The 15,780-nt window shown below is 40.5% G+C and overlaps 4 non-coding genes across 4 annotated transcripts; 1 reads left to right on the top strand and 3 right to left on the bottom strand.

The window, feature by feature from the left end:
- Positions 1–1,951: 1,951 nt before the first annotated feature.
- On the bottom strand, positions 1,952–2,058 carry TRNAL-CAA (transfer RNA leucine (anticodon CAA)). Its single transcript has 2 exons — positions 2,021–2,058; positions 1,952–1,990 (listed from the first exon to the last, which is right to left on the bottom strand). It is a non-coding gene; the product is annotated as a tRNA-Leu (tRNA).
- A 3,427-nt stretch (positions 2,059–5,485) lies between these two features.
- On the top strand, positions 5,486–5,558 carry TRNAK-UUU (transfer RNA lysine (anticodon UUU)). Its single transcript has one exon. It is a non-coding gene; the product is annotated as a tRNA-Lys (tRNA).
- A 3,237-nt stretch (positions 5,559–8,795) lies between these two features.
- On the bottom strand, positions 8,796–8,868 carry TRNAK-UUU (transfer RNA lysine (anticodon UUU)). Its single transcript has one exon. It is a non-coding gene; the product is annotated as a tRNA-Lys (tRNA).
- A 1,869-nt stretch (positions 8,869–10,737) lies between these two features.
- TRNAM-CAU (transfer RNA methionine (anticodon CAU)) lies at positions 10,738–10,809 on the bottom strand. The gene has a single exon. It is a non-coding gene; the product is annotated as a tRNA-Met (tRNA).
- Positions 10,810–15,780: the final 4,971 nt, after the last annotated feature.

Below are 15,780 nucleotides of genomic sequence, written 5' to 3'. Positions count from 1 at the left end.
TTTTTAAAGTTTGCCTTTTTAGGCAATTATTAGCATCCAGTAAAGAATGGAAACACAATCATAGCTCACAACAATGCTGTGTGTAATACTTTCATAGGAATATGACATAAACAATAAATGTTGAATTAAACAAAAGCTGAAACATAATTATTTTGGAAGGATAAGGAGTAGTGGGTGATGGTGGTGTAAATAACAGTTAACTAATTAACATGATGGAAAGTAAGTAGATAATATCTAAATTGATTAATCAATAATAGCAGTTATACATATTATTTAGGAAAATAGAGATCTGTAAATCCAAGAAGGAAACAGTTAAAATATTAATTTTGGTGGCATCTAGACAAGATAATTTGAGGAATTAGGGGACAGAAGACTTATGTATTTCACAATAAGCCTTCTAGCAATATTGAACTTTTTAAAGCATATGCATGCTAGAGGAATTTATACTGAGACATTCAGGAAGCACTCATTTTTATATTTAATATAAGGACTATTTATAAAGATGTATACAATTAGAGAAAAACCACCAGGGAGAGTGTAGTTCTCCAGCACTAGTAACAGTAGGGGTATTATTACTCCTATACCTGAGGAGGCATGGAGAGAGTGTAATTACTTGAACTCAGAAGAAGAGAGCCTTGTAGAGAGGGCTACCTTGAATGAGGTGTGGTCTCCAGTCAAGGAATACAGCTCATCTGAAGTGACCTGCAGGGAGAGAGACAAGAAGTAAATACCTGCCGCTCATATCTCCTCCTGGGACTCCCACTGACCTAACCCAGCTGGAAACCAAAGAGCTCAAAAACCCATACAGGCCAAGTCCAAGGGCTATATCAGCATGCAGTAGGGTGAAGACCCACACACACACACACTGTAAATATATATAAATATATATATATATATGGCACAAGCACAAAAGAGAATTGACAATGAGAAAAACAGCAAACAATATAGAGGATATCAGAAGAGAACAACAAAAACAGAACTAAAATTTCAAAAAGGATTAGGTAGAAAATGATATGTAAAAAGAAAAGCAAAGAAGATCCAACATATGAATTGCTGGATTTACCAAAAAAAAAAAAAATCAAAGTAATAAAACATATATTTAACAAATAATTTAGGCTCTGGTAGGTAGAGCCACCCTTAGGGGCAATGGGACCTGGGCAAGTTTTTCTTTCTTTCTTTCTCTTCTTTCTTTCTTTCTTTCTTTCTTTCTTTCTTTTCGTTTCTTTTCTTTCTTTTCTTTTCTTTTCTTTCTTTTCTTTTCTTTTTCTCTTTCTTTCTTCTTTCTTTCTTTCTTTCTTTCTTTCTTTCTTTCTTTCTTTCTTTCTTTCTTTCTTTACTTCTGTCTATAAAAACAACTTGATTTTAAAATTACTCCTGGTTGAAAATCACTGTTCTACTCCTTCTGCCTCTCACATCTCTCTTATCTTATGCCATAGAATATATCACATCCAACCTCTTCATTTCACAGCCCATACCCTTAGACTAGCAAAGAGACGTGATGGGAGAAGGTATGCAAGAAAGGAAAGAGGAAGGAGAAGAAAAAAAGAGAGTCAGTTGAGGACAGTGGAGAGGCAGGGACACGCAGGAGAGGTGTGGAAGAATATTCAAAACTTATCCTTACAGAACAGTTAAAATACTGAATATGGGAACTTATAACCATCACCTCATACATATTTTAAGACATGTATTTTAATACTGATATATTAGTATTATTCCATGTAGATGTTCATAAACATGCAATTTTTATTGAAAGAAAGAGGGAAAGAAAGAAAAGGAAAGGAGGGAGGGAAGGCGGGCGTGATGAGGGAGCAGACATCTAAATCGCACTGGTCTAAGAAGGGTGAAATATGGATAGTAATGGGTAAGATTTGGCAACGCCTCCTACGAAGGTGGCTGTGATTCACTCACAGAAGTTGCAGAATTTGAGCGTGATAAGAACGAAACAACCCCATGTCAGAAGTGGGATTCGAACCCACGTCTCCAACCAGAGACCAGAAACCCCGCGCTCGGAAAGTAGAAACTTGAGTCTGGCACCTTGGACCACTCGGCCATCCTGACATGCTCGCTTTTAAGTGTGGTATAATCTGCTGCTGTAATTAACAACCAATGAGATCTGTATTACATCCAGAATACGTTGGGTGAAACACAAGCTCTGAACTGATCGCAAAACGGAAGAGGCAAAAACACAAATTTTGATGGAAGCTGGAGGCTGTTGCTATGGCACAAAGTTAAGTCAGCCCCAGAGCCCGGGAGCCGGGGGTATTGATAAGCCGCTCCCACCACACGTCCCCTTACCCTCCCGCACCGTGCTGCCTGCCTCCCAAAGGCCCGCCAGGCCACGGCCCACGACGGTCCCTATGGTGTGGGAATTTCACAAATCACAGAAAAGCCCACAGAACAGAGTTAGCGCTGGTTTCGAAGACCGCTTCAGCCTGCTTCCCGCGGTGTTCATGCTCTCTCATTCCCACAATAAAATAAAAAGTAACATAGGCAAGAGCCCGTGAGAAGGGCTAAAACCCTCCTTTAATAAACCTATTTAAAAAATAATAATAAAAATAAACCTATTTAAACATTAGAACTGTCCGTCTAAGAGTACGAGGCAGGCATATTGCACACTCTTCCGGTGTTTCTCCCCATAATCTTCACTTCTCCTTCCATATCTTCTCTTCACTGGCTTTTATCTCCCTCATTTCTTTTCTCCCGTTAATTTCCTCCCAGTGGCCTAGGGAAAGGGGATGCGATGTATTATGTGATACAGGATAATAGATACACGAGTTAAAAGTTTTGATGGCCGTTACCGAGTAACAAATAGTTTCTCTCTCTCTCCACCCCAGCCCCCCAGCCCCCAGTGGTAAAGGTGAGAGGTTTTTACTCTGTTGTTTATTCTTCATTTTGTGTCAAGCTAGTTCCTACTGTCCTTGTTTCCATTTCCTATGGTTAGGGCTCCCAGCGTTGTAGACACCAAGTGTAAATCAGTTATTGCAGTCTACTTTGTATATGGACAATGGCCAAAGGGGAGTTGATTTTACTTTTGTTGTTTACCTGTCTGTAATTTTTTGTCTGACTGAGCACCTAAAATATTATTTGCTGCTTTCTTGACCTTCCCTTCCCAAGAATGTGACTTTTTGCTTTCCTATGGTAAAGCTGACTCGATTTATTTTTTTATTCACTTATTTATTTAACAATATTTATTTAATGTATACTCAGATTCTGTAGTTGGGTCCGAGGATACAGAAATGGAGCAGTTGGGGGCTGGGGGCAGACAGTACCCCAAGCTAATGAGTGCCAAAAGGCACTCCTGCCAAAGTCTGCCAGTGACACACCTGCAACTGAAAAAGTTGGTTTTACTAACTATTGCAGCAAGAGAGAATGCACACCAGGGGAACAGTGGAGTGTCTCAGTCAAAGAGTGTTAGAAAGAACTGATTATAGGATTTGGGCTTTGGTTAGGTGATTTGGGGGAGGGTTTAAGGAAGTATGGCTTTGCAGTGGTTTGTATACTGTCAGGAGGTGGGGGTAATTCTATGGTTGGATATCTTAAATCTTATCTAAAGGGAGGGCAAAGTAGAGTGAAAATAGAGCTGGAATTAGTAAAGAAGCAGCAGTCGTTTATATGAAGTGGGAGAGGGAAATGTTTGGTATTCTGTGGCTTGGACAATGCTCATGTTTTCATTTGTGTTTAGGCGCGATTATGGAGTTGTTTTCTTTCTGTCTTAATTTACTAGAGAGGTCTTGTCTGATATTGATGTTCTGGGAAATTGTTTATATTCAACAAGAAAACATCAAGACATAGCTGTAAATGCCAGGTCAGCTCCTGGATGTCCAGGACTGCTTTTCTCTGTCTCATAATTAATATATACAGACAGCTAGATGGTGGTAAAAGCCATAAAGAAACATTAAGCAAGGAAGAGATACGGGATGTGAGGGAGATTTTTGACATTGTTAAATAGTGTTATTATTGAAGGTCTCATTGAGAACGTGGCATTTGCACAAAGACCTGAATGAATAAAAGGATTGACTCATGTGGATATCTGGGGTAGATATTTCCAGGTAGAGGGAATAGCAAGGGTAAAGTTGATAAAATGGGATGAGGCCTGATGTTTTTGAGTAAAGGCAAAGAAACCTATCTATCTGGCAGAGAAATTGTGCAACATATAATCTCATTGCTTAACTTGTCTCCATCCTTTCCCAAATCAAGATTATCATCCCTTCCTGCCCACTCCTCCATCCCTAGGCCTCACCGGAGCTCTCATCCTGTTCTTTCTTCCACGTCTGATTTTTATCTTATCAATGACCTTGAGAGTCAGAAAAAGTACCTAAAATTGCATGAAGCTCAGAGATATAGAAAGGATGTTTACTTTATACATTACTTGGACATTGGGGGGAAAAATATTCTGCAGGTGTGATGGTTTGTATTTTTTTGGTCAAGTCAAAATGACCTCTGATCCACATTTAGTAATATCTAAATGTTATTCCCCAGGCATATAATTGCCACATTATATTTAATTTCTGAAATTCTGTGTGTAACTTATATAATAAAATGACATTTACACACACATTATTTCATAATGGTTAGTATTATGGGTAATATATGAGTTTTATGCATTATTTTCTTCATATTTGGTCAGGATTGCATTTGGCTTCATGTATAGAAAACACAATAAATAATGCCTTAAATAATAGAGGGATTACTGATTCAAAAATAAGTAGTCCTGGGTTAGGCAGTCCTCATGAAACTAAGCACTTCCTCTCTTCCTCTTCTGCCACCTATGCTTTGGGATGTTTGTCCCCATGATCTCTCTATGGGTGCTCAAAAACTGTCTCATGAACCAATAAACACTGAATGAAACAAGAGCACTATTTCCTTAACTGCCAAGTCATTCCTGTCTTTGGAGGAGTGGGCCTCTAGATAAAATGTGGAGGAGAAAATTAGAGGACATCTTGGATTTTTTTTCCCCCTAGCCCTGAAGAACTCAGACATTCCATTTCTGAAACTGAGGGGAAAATACCAAAGGGTACAACCAGATTAGATTCTCCTGCATTAGGTCCAGGTTATGAACCTCATTTCTTCCCATCTTTTCATTCTTTGGAAGATTCTCCTCAGTTACTCCAGTCGTTCCTAAAAATGGTCATGTCCTCCGGGTTCCCCCACAGGTTGGTGAGGGAGCCTGTGCATCTTCTCTTCAAACATATCTGAGAAGTAAATACGGTCTCCGAGGGTCCTTCTGCCTAGATCAGCGAATCCCCTTCGGCAATAATTGACTCTAGGAATAATCTTCATTCTCCCAGCAATTAAAAAGTGTGCTTGAACGTACAGTGCAGAGGTTAAATGGTCTGTTTGGTGACTAAATGACTCAAGTGGTTGAGCCACACTTTTGGAAGACCCTAGTTTTTCTGAAGCCATGGATTACTCCAGCTCTTCCTGAGCATTGAAATTGCTAATGGAATTTGGTTATTTATAGCACGAATTAAGACCCCCAGGCAGGGCCTGGGTAGCTCAGTTGGTAGAGCATCAGACTTTTAATCTGAGGGTCCAGGGTTCAAGTCCCTGTCCAGGTGCTGATTTCTGTGCTTTGTTTTTTTTTTTTTTTTTTCCTTTTAGGCAACGCACATTGACGTATTTTGGAGAAAAGGGGGAAGGTTTATGTAATGTAGTTTAAATGACTCAAAAATATGATATACATAGAGAAAATAATAAAAACAAATGGGGCAAAATGTTAAGAAAAGGTGAATCTCGGTAAAGGGTGTTCCCTCTAGTATTTTTATTTTTGCAACCTCTTGTAAGTTTGAAATTATTTCCAAATAAGAATTTTACAGTTAAGTATATTAGTAAATGTAATTTTATAGACATCAAGAATCACCAGACTTTGAAATTTTAAACTACAAGTTCAGCAATTTTTACAGGTTGTATATGTCCAAATTTCAAAACATCCAAGTATAAAAGAAACCAGCACACTGTATATGTTTAGGTGTACTGTATAACTTATGTTAGCTAGCACCTAATAACGACAACATTATCAGGCTTTTTTTTTTTTAACCAACACAATAGGTTTTCATTTTTACATATAAAAATTAAACTACTTTAGCAAATTAGAGCTATGGAAGGTGTCAGCTCAAATGTCCATATTTTTACATGAATTGAAACATACTATCCCCGCTGTACACTTTGACACTCTGTGGTGACTACATAATTTGGAGGAGAAACACAAAGTTACTTCTGTTGTTGCTACATAATGGGTAGTAACAATATCATCTACGTTAGATCACTAGTGGGTTTATGGTTTTTATAATGCTTTACAAATAGTTTAAATTTTATATTAAATACAATAAAAAATTGAATATGTTAGTAACATTGTCAGAGTAACTAATGACAGAGAAATGACCAGCAGCTCCCAAACTTTAAGGCATATTGAAATCACCTAGGTGGGGATTTAAAAAATCTACTGAAGCCTGGCTCCCACCCCCAGATATTTTAAAAGCACCCAGGTTATTCTAATGTGCATCAAAATTTGGGGACCATTGAGAGCTTTCCAAGGGCGGTTCTTGCACAAGCAACATCTCCATCACCTCAGTCAACAAATGAAAATTCCCACTGCAAGATCCTGGAATATTTCCAGAGCCAAATGGGCATATTTTGAACCGCCGCGCTGAGGGTAACTTCTTCCAGAGAGAAGGCGGCCGTGGATTTCCATCTGCAGGCCTTTGCTTGCTTGGTGGACGCATTGATAAACCAAGACGCAGGAATTCGAATAAAACAAAACAACGAAAAGAGAGAAACAAAGCAGCAAGATTCCCTTTCTGTACAGGTGAAGACTGAGAATACTGCCTCTCTGCCGGGGAATCAAACCCCGGCCTCCCGCATGATAGGCAGGGATACTCACCACTATACTAACGAGGAAGACATAACCATCAACTCAAGAGTCTCAACTGAAGAGACATTCACGCTTTGTGTCCGGAACTCTTTATGGACAGTGAATTCCTGGGAGTTTCACCAATCTTTACAATAAGAATCTGTTATAAGAATCTATAAAAAGGAATTCCCCACTTATCTAAATCTGAAAACGGCCCCACAAAAGATCGCAATATTGCTATAGTTTTATCACTAATAGCAAAGAAATGTTCGTTAATAGTAAGGAAGGCATTAAACTTTAAAGCAAGCAAACAAACAAACAAACAAACAAAAATCTCCCTCTGCTCCAAATAACTTCCTTTCTTCTTCACCTCAAGCTTTTTCCTTAATTTAGATTTACCTCAAGGGTCACCTTCCCCTGGGACTTTTTCTCACACCAGTGTGATTTAGATGTATTTCCTCTGTTTCACTTTGTCATGATAAGATCATATATAGATGTGTGAATTTCTACGTGGAATAAAGGTAAGGGCTTAGTCTTAAAATCTAGGTCTTAGATTTTTCAGGGTTGGCTTTAAATGCATGTTTATTTTTGTGTAGCCTCTTAGTAGTAGAAAGTCCACCGTTAGGAATAGTCCTCAGTAAAATTCCAGCTCAGTTCCATAGGTGGCTTTGCAGAGGATAGTCATTGTAGCAATTCCAGGCAGCAGAGAATTGGAGACAACTTGGATATCTAAAATGAATGTGCTACACAGAGAGAAAAACAGTAAGTTTTCTAGGGCTGCCAGAATAAATTACCACAAACTGGTTGGCTTAAAAACAACCGAAATTTACTCTCTCTCAGTTCTGAAGACTAGGAGTTCAAAATTAAGATGTTGGCAGGGCCATGGTCTTTCTGAAGGTTCTCTGAAGAACACCTTCCTTGCCTCTTCCTAGCTTCTGGTGGATCCCCAAAATCCTTGATTTTTTTATTGGCTGTAGCTGTATCATTCCAATCTTTGCCTCTGTCCTCTTATGACTTTCTTCTTTCTCTCTGTGTCTGTGACCTTTCTTATAAGGATACCAGTCATTGAATTTAGGTCCCACCCTAACCCAGTATGACCTCATCTTAATTTAACTAATTATACCTGCAAAAACTTATTTCCAAGTAAGGTCACATTCAGAGGTTCTAGAAGGACACAAATTCCAGCTGACACTATTTAACCCACTAAAATTAAGAATGAAGGATGAAGTGTTATATGCATAAACATAGTTAACTGCACCAAAGTATACATTAATAGCTGTAAAAGTACTGATTAAAACTGGTTGTGATGAGAGGGAAGGGAGGTGGGGAGGAAGAGTATACAATCTTGTGTTATTATTGTTCAGACTAAAGAAACAAAAGAGATTCTCTAAAGAAAGACAGGCACCAAATGCCTAAAAGGCAAATCTTCATGGTTCATGTTCTTTGATTGTCAGTGAGAGCTTCCTGGTTCATGGACCGCTGTCTTCTCACTGTTGCCTCACACGGCAGAAGGGAGAGAGAGCTCTCTGGGGTCTCCTTTGAGAGGGCACTATTTTTATTTAGGAGGGATTAACTCATGACCTAATCACCTCTCAAAGATCCCACCTCCTAATACCATCACATCTAGTCGGGTCCACCCAAATTTCTCCCCTCCACTCCCAGATTAATAAATCATTTTAAGGGAACTTTAAAATGGCTTACTTCTCAATAAATCTATTACTGGTTTATTATTTTTATATGATGCCCTTTTTCGATTCCTCTTAGAAACGTGGGGAAGTGTTTCTGTGAATATTTGGGAAAGGAAAATTAATGAAAAAATAGGAGTTAAACTATTTTAGGTCAGTGCCTTTGCCTGATTTGGCTGTTAAGGTTTCACCACTTTCAGAGGCATTCCTAAATGGGCTCTGTTACTTAAGTTTAAATGAAATGGAAAAGAAGGCTTTTTCTCCTGAACAGGGACTTGAACCCTGGACCCTCAGATTAAAAGTCTGATGCTCTACCGACTGAGCTATTCAGGCTCCGCAAAAAGCTTTGAAATTCATTATACAAATGACTAAGAACACCGAGGTGTACTAGTGATGCTCATGATTTTGGAAATCACTTGGGTCTGCCAGGGGCGTTGATCGCGTACCTCCGACCCAGCGCTGCAACTGGCTTGACTGTATTGAAGATTCCATTTAACCCCCAAACTATTTCTTCGTTGCACAGACAATTATTGTGTAGCACTTATTGCAGGGGGAAAGTCGTGCTGAGAGTAGGGTGGGATCCGTTGGGGAGGGAATATTCCTGCAGTTAATAATTGCAGACAGAGCCCTTTGAGGCCGCACCCACTAGTCAGAGGCGGCTTTAGAGCGGGCGCGCAGGCTCCTTCACCAGCAATGACTTCAGTAGGTGCGAAGAACTTCAGGAAAATCAAAAATTGGGGAAAGAATGAATGTTATGTCACAAGGAGGAGGTTTATTTCCCTTTGTTTCCTCTGGTGTTTTCTTTCAGAGTTGGGGTCTCCTGGAATTTTAATGCCAGAGCAAGAAACAACCTAACGCCCACTTCGAAGTGGTGCTTCTGTCCAGGAAAAGAGCTCCCTGAAAACCCACTTCTTCAAAATTTTCGTACATCTCACTTTTTCAGCACGCCCACCTTTCCGCACCTTTCCGTCACACTCCTTTTCTTCACCCTCTCCCCAGTCTCCTTTCCCCTCTACTCTTCCCTTTGGCTCTCCAACCTCCCTCTTGCCAGTGCGGGCAGTCCACATTTGTCCCTGTCCTATTCCTTTACTTTCCAACCCCACATTTTATCTTGAGCTCCATTCTATTTAAAGACAGGAAGGACCAGGCAGGTGGAACAGCATTCGCTGCCTCTGTCACGGCAGGTCTTCATTTGTTCATGAGACTGTTACCGAAAGTGGGGTCCGGCTGCCCGCTGCCCTAATACTTGAGAGGCAAGGTTGGTGAAAAAGAAAGTTTGCTTTATTTCGGAGGCCGGCAACCAGGGGAGAGGGCGGACTCCTGTCCAAAGGCCGACTCCCCCCACTGACAATCAGTGGCCAAGAGCTTTTAAAGGGGGGGATTTCAGGGGTGGATAGGCGGAGGGAGGGCGCTACATGCAGAAATAGCACTGTTAGCTCTGACAGTCATCTTGAAATTGGTCATGGTTGGTCTATCAGTGTCATCTTGATTGTTTTGAGTACAGCCGATCTTTAGTTCCAAGGCCGATTTTTTCCCATTTCTTTGAGGTCAGTTCTCAGAATTGTGGCAGGTTATGTCGTAGGTACAGTCTGGTCATCAGGTAGTTAACTTCTTCCACCTGGTGGGGATTTCAGTACCTACAAGACAGCTCACAGGATGTGGCTCAGAATATTACCTATTGCCCTTGAGGAGGAACTAAAGGTCATTGACTTTGCTTAATGACTAAACTATTATTATTTTGTCCTGTTTGACTGCTTTCCTTTGCTTCTACATTTTCTCACTTCTCTGATTACACTTATTCTTTGGCTAGTTTTTCTACAGACAAAAGGCAGGCGGGGGGGCATGGGGAGGGACGGGGAAGACCGCAGAGTCCTGCTCCGTTTCAAGGCTTGTTAACACGTCTGCATAGGCAAAAATGCAGTGATAGAGTCACTGCACACAGACGATAATTAAGATGTTGCATTGTTTCCCAATATGTTGCGAGCTTTATAAACATTGATAAAGACACATTTTTTTAAAGACATTTTTGATAGAGGTCAATTTTCATCAAGATCCAAAAGAAAACAAGAAATGTAAATCAGTAGTGTCACTGTCATGAGTGTTTGAATTTACCTGCCTCTGCCTGGTGTTCCTGTGGGAATCTTGGAGTTTGAGGAAGAGAATAACGTGTGTTGGTCCAATATTGGAAAAGGAGAAGAAACCTAGCAGAGGATGGTTTCGATCCATCGACCTCTGGGTTATGGGCCCAGCACGCTTCCGCTGCGCCACTCTGCTATCTGTTTCTTTAGTCTTTCTTCTACCTTACCAATTTGTATATAGATTGATAGACGCTCAAGCCTGTCGATTCTTCCCTCTCCCCCTTTCCCACTAACTTCCTTCTTTCATTCTGCGTCAGCCCCACATTTCCTTCTCAAGATTGCTGCCTACGAGCAAATCTCTAAGGCTTCGGCACTTTTGTAATTTACTCAAAAACCGAAGCTCTGAAACCCTTTCTCAGGAACTTGGTATTCAACCCGTTAGGGTCTCCTACACCGATTTCTAGGGATGAATTTAGAACTCAGACTTTTTTCCCCCGCGCCTCCCACAGCTCACTCCCGGACTCTGAAGTTGGGACGCCTTGGCTCTTCCCCGTCAATGACAAGGCCGAGGACAGGGCAGGGGCACTGTACGATCGCGCCCCTGGAGAAACTGAAGACGTGGCGGAAGAGAAGGAAAAGCAAATACTTCCGAGAATCGTCACTCGCAGAGCTGAGGGAGACGTGAAGCCCAAGGTGATCTACCCTAGCTGGATTCTTTGTTCACACCTCAGTCCATGGCCACCTGCTGCTTGCTTATTCAAAACCAGACGTCTCCCTTTTTATTTTCATGGTTATATGCCATATTCTTTTGTATGATTTGGATTGCTCTAATATATTTTTAAAATAAATGTTGGACATCGAAGGTGCTACTGAGGAGGTGAAACTTTTAAGTGGATTTTTACAAAGACAGGTTATCAATACTCCAATCTCCTTAGGAACCAGAAATGATCATTTTCCAAGGGCAGAGAGAACTCGAGTTTCTTGAGATGAACCTAGCCACCGATATTCAAAATCCAGAAGGGTGATTTTTTGCTGCATAAGTCTACCTCAGAAGATGATTGATTGATTCCTTTTCTGAGCTGTTCTTTCCTTCTCAATTCCCCTCTGAATTCTACAGGGCTCCGATTCTACTTTTTTTCATTTTCTCTGCTACAGAAGCCACAGACTTTGTCTTAACCTCCTAAGACAGAAGCCATGGAATCATCACTTCCTCAGATATTTTCATCCCCAGTAACCTCCCCAGCTACATTAACAGAATAAAACTACCACCTTCAAAAAGAGAATCATTGGCCCATGGTCTTGTAAACCAGTAACTTTTAGTCCTGAGTGCTGTCCCAGGAAAACCTTGGAAGGAAGGTTTGGAAATTCGATGAGGTACGGTTGGGGTCCAGGCCTTGGCATTATTAGTGGACTTTCTGTAAATCTCTTCAAAAGCTCAATGCAAATATTCTTATTCCAGCAAAGTAACCTGAGTCCTTGAGGGTCACACCCTTTTTGTGGGCATTTATGTAGCTTTGGATTCTAGGGCATATACCACACATATTTCATTTCTATTGTTCATTCCTTATTGCCTCATCTTTAGCTTCAAATTTATCTTTCAATTTCTATTCATCTGCTTAAAGTTCTTATTTTAAAGGCCCATATTGCAGTCACTGTTCAGCTACAGGTTGGAGCAGCTAGAGGAGCTGCACGTGACATTTCATCACCGGAGAGACCAAGCCAGTATCTCTCCCACAAGATTCTGAATACGATTTATGCTCCCTAAATGGGCCAGGTTCACGGGCCTGAGACCTATGCAGTCACGCAGCTCACTGCCCCCGAACCCACACTCAGAAGGCTCCTGCTCCTGGGGTTTAATGCTCTGCAATTGCTCTCTTGAAATTCTTAATAGTTTTACCTTTACACACGTTTTGTGAGGTCCAGTAGGACATGGAACATGTGTAGACGTGGGGCTTTCTTTGAAGCCTTGGCTCTCACAGGTCCCGCCACCCAGAGATGAGTTTTCAGCGGCCAATGTACCCTTCAGCTGGCAAACTGCCCTGCTATCCTTCCCCACCCCCCTCTCACACCTGCCTCAGCAGTAAGCCCCCTGGGAGGTCTGGGGAAGAGGTAGTTAAGCAGCATAACCCTGGTGCCTCTTGGCTGTGGCACAGTGTCTGTTGTCCCTGCCCCAGGCTGACAGTCTGACAGTGTCAGGGTAAGTTGGGTGGGAGTCTTGGTGGGCGTGAGCCCTTAACCCAGACTCATATGGGTATATTTTCATAATTTTAACAGCACTTTCTTCCTGCTTTTTGAACAAAGGGCCCTCATTTTCATTTTTCACTGGGTCCTGTAAATTATGTAGCTGGTCCTGCTCCCCAGATTTCCACAGAGTCTGGTTCTCTTGCCTGCGAACCTCCCCCCCCTCCCCCACAGCTTCTTTACTATCTTACTATCACCTTTGAAAGGTCAGGCCTGAATTCTCAAAGAGGGAGCCTGATATCCTCATGGGAAGAATGCAGGATCAGCTACTCCCCACAGGACAGGCCAATAAATTGAGTGACGAGGTGTTGAGGCAAGGAGAGTGACTTTATTTGCGAAAGCTAAACAACAACAGCAAAGAAGAAAAAAGAGAAATCTAGCTAACCAAGAAGATGGCGGACTAGTGCCCTTAAAAAACCATCTTAATATGGTTTTTAAAGGCACAGGCTTTTAAAGGCAGTGTGAGGGAGGGGCTCCAGGGTGTGTGATGAGCTTGTGAACAATTCTCAGATTGGTTGGCATCAAGGTGAAATTTTGAGCACCACGCGTCTTCTGGTTTCAGTCAGTCTGGGGTCTCCATGTTTGTGGTCAGCAGTTTTCATCTGGTGGGCATCTGCTTCCTGTAGAAAGTTAGTAATGTGTGTCAGACCTTTACATCTATCTTTCAGGGAGCTGGGAGTTCAGTGACTCTGCTATGTGGCTGGTTTATAGTCTAAATTGTTACTAGTTTCCTGGACCAACAGCTGTTCTTTGTGTCTATGTCTTCACAATTCCTAATCATTAACTCTTGAGTCAACATTTTGAGACTCAGAGGAGGCCTGGGATGCTAAAGCAAAAAGCCTTTAACCTCAAAGGACAAGAGCACAGGGGCTTGTATATGGTTTCAAAGCTTCATTTTGAAATCCCACTGCTTAATGCTGCTTAACCACTCCCCTGTAGTACTCCCTCAGCAGATTTTTTTTTAATGTGGTCATCTGGATTGAATTGTACTGAATTGACCTTGAAGTGTTTCCAGGGAGGAGACAAAGTAAAAACACTTAAAGGATACCAATGAAGAATATCTTTAGGAACTAAAGGTAGAAAAGAACTTTAAATTAAAAGGGAAAAATCCAACTATAAAGACAAAGATGACAACTGTGACTATATTAGAATCAAGAACTTTTCATTAAAAATATTGTACTTTGGGGGAGGCGTGGTGGTGGGATGAACTGGGAGATTGGGATAGACATATATACACTAATATGTATTAAATAGATAACTAATAAAAAAAATCGCACATCATTCAACACTCAAGGGATGGGGCTAAATTAAAAATTAGATACAAATGAAGAAAGAAAAAGTAGAAAAAATATAAGTGAATATTCCTGAGTCAATAAAACAGAGATTAATAGATGAAAAATATGAAAGACTAGTAAATAAGCATGAAAAAGGAGATTTAAAGTTCCAAACAAGAAATAGAGAAAACAGGATTAGAAGTTGCTCCTTGACTGGAGAATCAGCCAGTGATTGTTTATATTTAGTCTGTAGATTCTGGAGTTAAGATATCACATGATACGTAGTCTTCCTGTTAGCATGAAAAGATAGCACCATGTCTAATAAAAGAGAAAAAATGTAATCTCTCTAAAGTTAGATGTTGAAGGGAAGCAGAATATGCCATCCCAAAATATGCCTCTTTGGCATGTGAATTATTTTGAGCTGAAGGCAATCAAGACCCAGCTGACTCAGGAAAAAAAATGTTTTTACCTCTCCCATAACTACCCAAAAGAGTTTTGATAGGGAGCCTGTACCAGAAAAAACAAACAAACAAATACAACAACAAAAACAACAACAAAAAACTATTACCAGATGTAACTTTTCTATCTGAAAGACCTATTTGCATGGCAGGGCAAATTTCTAATTACCAAACTTCTCTTCTTATCCTCCTGTGAACTACACACCTCCCCTTTGAAGCCTTAGGCCCCTATCCCATTCCTGAGCTCAGGATGGCATAAGCCTCAATTTGCCACTTTGCCCCTGAGCCTCATATCTTTGAGGCTCCTGTATGTATGAAATTAAATCAGCTTTTCTCCTGTTAACCTTTCCTATGTCACTTCAGTTACTAGACCAGCCAAAAATCCTAGAAGAGAAGGGAAATATTTTCTGCATAGTACAGTCAGCTCTCCATATCCCTGCATTCACATTTGCAAATTCCACCAAATTCTGATAGAAAATATTTGAAAAAAAATTTCAGAAAGTTCCAAAAAGCAAAATTGAAATTTGCCAAGTGCTGGTAACTATTTACATAGCATTTACATTGTAGTTACAACTATTTACACACATTTACATTGTATTAGGTATTATGAGCAATCTAGAGATGATTGGAAGTATTAATATATGGAAGGGTGTGTATATGCAAATACTGTGCCATTTTATATAAGGAATGTAAGCATCCTCGGATTTTGGTATCCTTAGGGGTCCTGGAACCAATCCTCCAAGGATACTGAGAGATGACTTTATTTGCATATAACCTACACTCATCCTCCCGTACACTTTAAATCATCTCTCGATTACTTATAATACCTAATACAATGTAAATGCTATGTAAATAGCTGCTGGTGCATGGCAAATTCAAAATTTGCTTTTTGGAACTTTCTGGAATTTTTTTTCTAAACATTTTTGAACCACCGTGGGTTGAATTCAAGGATTTCAGAACCTAGGGATGCGGGAGGGTTGACTGTATCTCTGGGGGTGGAGCCCAGGCATCTGCGCTTTAACAATTGCTCCAGGTGATTCTTTCATATGTTAAATGTACTGAATAAGAATCTGCATTTAACCAGATCCCAAGGTGATTTGTAAGCTCATTAAAATGAGAGAAACACTGACCTACAAAACTTAAAAAAAAAAAAAAGAGGCTACTGTTCCAAGATGCTTCAAGTAATATAACTTA

The sequence above is a fragment of the Balaenoptera acutorostrata genome, chromosome 10, assembly GCF_949987535.1.
Source record: "Balaenoptera acutorostrata chromosome 10, mBalAcu1.1, whole genome shotgun sequence".
In the NCBI taxonomy this organism is placed as follows: Eukaryota; Metazoa; Chordata; class Mammalia; order Artiodactyla; family Balaenopteridae; genus Balaenoptera; species Balaenoptera acutorostrata.
The sequence above is the reverse complement of the archived record's forward strand: the minus strand, read 5'-3'. Positions and strand labels throughout refer to the sequence as shown.